The sequence below is a fragment of the Hylobates moloch genome, unplaced genomic scaffold (assembly GCF_009828535.3).
Source record: "Hylobates moloch isolate HMO894 unplaced genomic scaffold, HMol_V3 SCAFFOLD_18, whole genome shotgun sequence".
NCBI lineage: Eukaryota > Metazoa > Chordata > Mammalia > Primates > Hylobatidae > Hylobates > Hylobates moloch.
In genome coordinates, this window is record NW_026652293.1 from 1,898,693 (window position 1) to 1,907,212 (window position 8,520).

The window sequence follows — 8,520 nt, forward strand, 5'->3', positions numbered from 1 at the left end:
ACTGTTTCACAATAAATATCAATTTTTATATATACACTTAGCCACTTTAACTCCCAGAATACACCCATACATATACACAAACACTCCAATCCATAATATGCATATACAAACCCCACCAACACACAGACACAACCACATAAACTCCCTCAGGAGGCAGAAACTCTGAGTTCAGATGTGACTCAAGCTCAGGGACATTGAAAACATGCCTACATAGTGGGAATGTTTAGACTTTAGGCCATCTCTGGCTCACAGCCAGTAGCGGGGCGCAGGCACTCCACCAGCTCTGGAATAAGGAAGTGGCATTCCTATCCATCCAAGCCTTCAAGTAAACACCCAGCCTGGGTGTCTGGAGACAGACCCCCTTATGAAATGCAAGCTGTGGAGGAGAGCCCATCTATGCAGATTTCTCTCGCAGGGTGGAAGTGTGGAGGTGAGGAGCGGAGGGCTGGACCCATCGCACAATACACAGAAGAATGCTGGGAAGTTCACTATCTCTCAGACCGTGCTGTTCAGAGGAAAAGGAACTAACTACTGTCAGAAAATGATTTATTTTTAGTCCCAAAAGCTTAGGAAATGCTAGAAGAACTGGATGGATGGAGCTAAATCCTACATTTTAATTGGAACTTCCTTTTTCTTTCACTGAAAAAGAAAACTTGTAATGACTTTTGAACTGGCCTTAGTGCTTAGACTGCAATTTCACTATAGTTTTATATCAAATGTATTATCATAATTAGCCTACTCCATGTTAGAGTGTATTGTGACCAAGAAAAATCAGATGCCATAATGACTTCCAGAAATAAAATCTGCTTTTCTGTTGCCTCAGAAAAGAGGCAAACCTTTGGACCCATGTACCAACCGTGACATTTGGAGAAGAACCTGGAGAGATCCATAGCAAACAGAACAGAACCCTATCCAGGGTTGAAGACTCTCATAGGGTGGGCACCAGTGCCAGGCCCCTGGTATACACCCAGTTTGGAGTCAGGCAGGGAGATCACAGCATCAGGAAGAACGTATAGCTCCCAGACTTAAGGCAGCAAAGAAAGGGGGAAATCCCTTTGCTTAAAAAGACATGGTCTCAGGTTGGGTGTGGTGGCTCATGCCTGTAATCCCAGCACTTTGGGAGGCTGAGTCGGGTGGATCACTTGAGGCCAGGAGTTCGAGACCAGCCTGGCCAACATGGTGAAACGCTGTCTGTACTAAAGATACAAAAAAATTAGTCAGGCATGTGCCTGTAGTCCCAACTACTTGAGAGGCTGAGATGGGAGAATTGCTTGAACTCGGGAGCGGAGGTTGCAGTGAGCCAAGATCTCACCACTGCACTCCATTGAAATAATTAGAAGAAAGAATCTAGCATTCTGTCTTGGTGTGTGGAGATCCGGTGTTGAAGTTTGCAGAAATATGTAACTGACGAGGGCTACCATGTACAGACACAGAGGTTATACAGTATGTGATCTATACAACCCACCTTCCACACTTAGAATGTGTGCTGCACAACTTGGCACTGAATTCTATACTGTCTCATGTAACACAGATGATCCCAATCATCACCAGGCAAAGGAGAATAATTCAGGCAATAAATGAAGAGAAAGTAGCATTAATAACAAATATTTCACTAACTTGCAACTTCCTCTTGTGAATCAGGACCTCAGCTTTTCTTCTGCCACCTCAAATTTCCTAGTTCTTTCTTTTCTAGAATTGAGGTTTATGTATGTAATTACATATCATAAAATGTGCCATTTTAAGGTGTACAATTCAGTGGCTTTTAGTATTTCACAACTCTGTACAACCATCACCACTATCTAGTTCCAGAATACTTTCATCACTGAAAAAGATACCCCCTACCCACAAAACAGTCACTTCCCATTAATTCCCATCTCCTCCCAGCCCCTGGCAACCATTAATTTGCTTTCTGTCTCATAGCTTTGCCTGTTCTGGACATTTCATATAAATGGAACCAAACAATATATGGCCTTTTATGACTGGCTTCTTGCCTTAGCATGTTGTCAAGGTGCATCTATGTGGTTGTATGTATCACTGCTTCATTCATTCTCCCTGTTATTTCTGAGCATCCCAGATGATGCTTCTCATGCACTCAGGCCTTCGTCTGCTCATGCACATCTGTCCCCAAGAAACCACCTGGAAGAAAGGCCTCGAAGTTGCTCCCTCTGCCCACTTTGAGGATGTCATTTTCCCACACGAGTTCCATCTCCTGGTATTCTTCAAACTGCAAACCCTGAGGTGTCAAATGATATTCAGTTCCCATCAGTCCTCTCCTCTCTGCACTAGAGATATATTCTGTGCAGACCTGGGGACACTGTCTCTCCCTGCTTCAGTACTGCCCTCAAGAATGGCGTTAGGCCATTCTTGCATTACTATTAAAAAAAAAAAAAAAAAAAAAACCTGAGGCTGGGTAATTTATAAAGAAAAGAAGTTTGACTGGCTCACACTTCTGCAGACAGTACAAGGAGCGTGGTGCTGGCATCTGCTTCTGGTGAGGGCCGCGGGAGGTTTACAATCATGGTGGAAGGTGGAGGGGATGCTGACGCCTCACATGGCGAGAGCAGGAGCAAGAGAGCGAGCCAGGGGAGGTGCTACACACTTTTAAACAACCAAATCTCATGAGAACTCTCTATTACTAGGACAGCACCAAGCCATGAGGGATTCTCCCCTATGACGCAAAGACCTCCCACCAGGCCCCACCTTCAACACTGGGAATTACATCTCAACATAAGATTTGGAAGGGACATGGGAAGGCATCATCTTCAGCTTTTAATTACGTCTCCTTCTGGTGTCGGAAGACAGGCCTGCTCTTCCATTTCCCCATCTCTCTCACTCACTCTGATCCTAGAGACTTGGGTTGGGAGGGAGCCCAAGACAAAACAAACTCTCTGTCTTCAGCTAGGTTCCCTCAGAAGCACATCTTAAGACAAGAATTGGTGTGGAAGTGATTTTTTTTAGGATGTGTTTCCAGGAAAAAACAGTAGGGGTGTGAGAAGGTGGAATGAGGAATATGTGGAATCCGGAAAAGGATGTGGAATCCAGAACAGGATATGGAATCAAGTGAAATCCCACAGAGGGTGACTTGAGTTCAGTCCCACAGGGCAGTGACGGTGTAAGTGCGACCTCAGAGTGCGGTGTTTACCCACTGCACCTGTCAGTCACTGGGTAAGGGCTGCTTTCTGGGTGTGTAAAGTAAAGACCCTTCAGCTCTCTGTGCCTTCATGCAAAGGGGGTCCTGGCAGCCTGAGAGCAGCCCTTTGACACAGAGATGCAGGTGCTGGCTGTTAGAAGTGAAAGCACACATTTCTGCTACGCTGTTTCTCGAGGTTTCCTTTTCCAACAACTGTATCAGAACCTCCTACATCAGAGTGCTGAGCACTTAGTATCTGTAATAGACAGACAGACAGAGAGAAAGAGAGAGAAGGAAAGAGACAGCGAGGCTCTACTAGAGGCCTAAAAGTAAATTTTTACAGTCATAATTTTCTTTTGAATCATTTGAAAAAATAAGAGTACATTATATGCATCTCTGGCTAACTCTTCCACTTACTGTACATACTTTGGCGTGTGCAAAAGAAAATGAAACCAGTAGCTGCTAGATGGTCAATGTAAAGAAAGGAAACACAGGCCAGGTGTGGTGGCTTAGGCCTGTAATCCCAGCACTTTGGGAGGCCGAGGCGGGCAGATCACCTGAGGTCAGGAGCTCAAGACCAGCCTGGCCATGGTGAAACTCCGTTCTCTACTAAAAATACAGGCCGGGCGCGGTGGCTCACGCTTGTAATCCCAGCACTTTGGGAGGCCGAGGAGGGCGGATCACGAGGTCAGGAGATCGAGACCATGGTGAAACCCCGTCTCTACTAAAAAATACAAAAAAATTAGCCGGGCGTGGTGGCGGGCACCTGTAGTCCCAGCTACTCGGAGAGGCTGAGGCAGGAGAATGGCGTGAACCCGGGAGGTGGAGCTTGCAGTGAGCCGAGATTGCGCCACTGCACTCCAGCCTGGGCGACAGAGCGAGACTCCGTCTCAAAAAAAAAAAAAATACAAAAATTAGCCGGGTGTGGTGGCGCACGCCTGTAATCCCAGCACTCTGGGAGGCCGAGGCGGGCAGATCACCTGAGGTCAGGAGCTCAAGACCAGCCTGGCCAACATGGTGAAACCCCGTCTCTACTAAAAATACAAAAATTAGCCGGGTGTGGTGGTGCACGCCTGTAATCCCAACTATTTGGGAGGCTGAGGCAGGAGAATCACTTGAACCTATGAGGCAGAGGTTGCAGTGAGCCGAGATTGCGCCATTGCACTCCAGCCTGGGTGACAAGAGCAAAACTTCGTTTCAAAAAAAAGAAAGAAAGAAAGAAAGAAAGGAAACATAGACACTCAAGGAAATCTGTTTCATGAAGTTCCAGGTGACAAAGTTGATTGTCAACAAAGTGTCCAGTGTTTGATAAGCCAGGGATGCATGATAATGTACTTCTCACCCTGGGTGTTGGAGGGTCCCTCTCTGGTGTATGGAATGAATCTTATTTTCTTTCTTTTTTTTTTTTTAGATGGAGTCTCACTCTGTCACCCAGGCTGGAGTGCAGCGGCACGATCTCGGCTCACTGCAACCTCCACGTCCCGGGTTCAAGAGATTCTCCTGCTTCACAAGAACCCAGGGAGCAGAGAACATAGCTCTGTAACTGACTTGGGAATGTTGCTGAGCTTCTTTGTTTTTCTCTTTCCTCAACCGTTCTGCCTCCCTCTCAAGGTTGATGTAAACATGAAATCAACGGATACAAAAAGACTTTGAGAAACAAGGTATAATGTATTATTTTAAATGGTTTTTGGATTTTTTACAAAGAAATATCGGGTAATGGAGAGGAAAAGATTCAAAGAATGAGACTGAGAAGGTTCCTTTGAGTCCTCAGTGAAGTCTCAGTCTCAGTGGGAATTCACCATGACCCCAGATCTGGCCTGTGACTGTACATTCATTAACCCCACCATTAGCAGCTACTTTAGACATTCCAGGCAACAGCTGGACTAATCAATAAAGGTCCATGAAGGGTCCCTGGCAGAATTAAGGTCAGGAGAGAAGGCAAAAGGGGAATACAAGATAGGCTGAGGGGGGAAAACAGATGAGAGAGAGAGAAGGCAGGGGTCTGGGGGAGGTGTGGGGGAGGTAAATGCATTAAGAAGTAAGGAGTAAAGAACAGAGAGGAAACAGAGGTGACCATGCTGGACAAGGGCAGACACCATTAGCAGCTCCTCCTGTGACATTCACAACCTGGGCTTCTACAGTAGAGGCCACATCAGCCACATACTCTTCACAGCCCTGTTCCCAACTCTCGACCTGCCTTTCCAAATTATTTAAGGGGAAAAGAGTGGGGAGGGTCTCCAAGAAAATCTGACCTTGACCCCCACAGCTCTCCGGCAGGTTTGGGCAGAAGGTGGCTAGAGAGCCCGGAAGCAGAGCCCTGATCTGGCCGGTAAACAGAGGGCCCTCAGTGAGCATGCCAGCCAGTAAATTGTCCTTTTGTTTTGCAGGCTTTACTGAACACGGTTTTATTTCATGTGGCTGTGCTATTTCAGGAGGAGTAAATATTGCCGGCGGTCTGTTTAAAAAGGCCAATGACCTGACGTGTTGTGGGTTTTTTTGTCTTTTCTTTTCCATTTGAATTATCTCCAAGAGTCAGGCTTGCCCAAGTATCGTGCAGTTTTAACTCACTGGCTTTTGGTTGTAACTTTCCCTTTTTGTCTCGTGATATGCTGGACTGGCAAACAAGAGAGCAAAGATATGAAGATAAAGAGGCGAAGAGCTGACCTAGGCTCCAGGAAAGAAGGGGGAGATGTCCAGGGTGTAACCTGGAAGAGGGCAGGGAGCCACAGGCTCTCTGCTGCCTTCACTGTTTCCGGAGCTGGTGTTTGACCTATAATTATAGTCTCTTTCCTCTGATTTCCTCTATGAAAATAGCAACATTCAAACTAAGTGCAGAGTAGAAAAAATGCACTACATAAAGGATCAGGGATTTATAAACCTGGCCAAAATTACAGGATTGTAGTGGTTTAGTTCTCTGAAGAGAAGGTTGGGAAGAGACAGCACAGTTCTTCAAACTTGACTCAGGTGCTAAAATACCTAGGTGTGCCTCTTTGGGGGCCAAGTCAGGGAGAGATTCACTGCAATTATTTTTTCACTGGATGTCAAAACATTGTAAAAATGGATGTCCCTGGCCAGGCACATCCACACTTGCAGGATTTTTATTTCCACTTCTGAAGAATTCTCACTCATCATCTAATTGTTCTGCCTTCTCATCAAACTTATTATCTCTAAGGAGTAGCTAGGGGTGAAGGATATCCTGGTCTTAGCCCACCACCTCCCAATCTTCTAAGACCTGCTTTTCCCCAGACAATGTGTTCCTGTTGGAAACATCATGTTCTTAGATGACCCAGAACCTGGTCACAGCTGGAACACACATTGGCCCTCCCATTGGGATTTCTTAACTTAGAACAAGTGAAAGATCAGCTAAGTTCATCTCTGGTGATAGAAACTGTCCTATGGAAATACGGCCATGGAAATGGAGACAGCCTGTCTGCAGTAAAAAAGAAACGAAGCAACCATGAGTGAGAAACAGATACGCAGTAGAGACAAAGGCCGGCACAGTGAAGTCCCTGGTGCTTGTGGTTCCTGAGGCCCAGCTCCATGTTTTCCTGATCTTTTCTTAGTTTGGATACTCAACCTTTCTATGGATTCCATAAGCTAATACATTCCCTCTTTTGCTAAACTAGTTCAAGGGGAGTTTCTGATGTGTGTAACCAAAAGTCTTAACTGATGCAATATAGTTAATGCCAAGGATTCTCCAGGAGAGTTGGCAAAGCAATATGATCAATGCAGCATCTCAAAACTGGTCTCGCAAAAGGGTTAAGAGCGATGTTTATGGTATGCTGACTTTGAACAACTATCACTACCCACTTTTCAGAAAGATAAATGTTGGGAAGAGAAATGAAAATATCCCAAGCAGCATTTATGACTCAGCAGCTGAAGAAGAGGAGGGGACATGGAAAAACCCTTGTGGCCTGGCCTCTGCCTTCTTGTGGAATCACATATAAGATTTCTAGGTAGGAGATTTCTCGAAGGGACTGCAAGAATTATTTTCCCAGCACCATCACAATGTCGTAACTCGCAACATTGGATCTGCAATCAGTTAAAACCCATGTTTTCCTCTCAGTAGAACAGTGACTGAAGAAGAGTGACTGGTCAGCATGACAACCTTTTCTACGCTTAAGAGTTGTTACCTCCATACGAAATGATTCCAGCCGTCTCTGTGTGTCAACGAGGCAAATATAACAGCCTGTCATGGTGGTGTAGAAAATGCCCTGGACTGGGCTGGGTGCAGTGGCTCACGCCTATAATCCCAGCACTTTGGAAGGCCGAGGTGGACGGATCACCTGAGGTCAGGAGTTCGAGACCATCCTGGCTAACATGGTGAAACCCCGTTTCTACTAAAAATACAAAAAATGAGCCAGGCATGGTGTCACACGCCTGTAGTCCCAGCTACTCAGGAGGCTGAGGCAGGAGAATCACTTGCACCCAGGAGGCGGAGGTTGGAGTGAGCCAAGATCATGCCACTGCACTCCAGCCTGGGTAACGGAGTGAGACTCCGTCTCGAAACAAAAAAAAGGAAAAGAAAATGCTCTGGACTGTGTCTAAGGACCTGGATTCCAACCAAAGTTTCGCTATCGAGCACTTATAGAACTAGCTAAGCCTCTCAGTCCAGTTTCCTCATCTGTTAAATAAGGAATTGGGCTAGATGATCCCTAAAATCTCTTCCAGCTCTGATATGCCATGGCTCTAAGGTAAATTACTACCTAGAATCATTCTCCACAATGAATACTATTTGCTTTCCACCAAAAACAAGGGGAAAAAAGGGAGAAAGAACAAGAAATTCAAATATTTTGTTTTCTCATATTTAAGGTGAGATAATTCTTTTTATAAAATTAAGATTATTTCTAACATCATTAGATCTTTTAAAAATAACAGGTTTATTGAATAAGAAATGTATATTTACTGTAGAAAAATGTAAATACACATAAGCAAAAAGAACTTACATAACCTAAAATCCTTCCTATCAGAGACAGCCTCTATTATGTTGATGTATAAATGAAAATGTTTTTCTATACACACATATACATTTTTTCCTTCTGAAAATAGGATCAGACTATTCATTCTGTTTTTCAAGTTGATCCTGACATTTAGCAACATACTGAAAAAACATCTTTCTATGTTAATAAGTATACTTATATAGCATTGATTTTAACAGTTATATGGTAATCTGTTGTTTAGGTACATCCCCTATGGCTGGATAGTTACATTTATTTTTCACTATTAACAGTTTTATAAATATACTATGTGCAAACATGTGTGTTTTTTAAGGCTTCTGAGTGCACAGCCAGCAGCAATTCAGCAGAAGTGGGGAGGAAGAGCTGTCACATCCTTCTTTGTAGATGCATGCGCTAGGCAAGCGCTTCCTAACAATCAGATGGTTGCAGGGA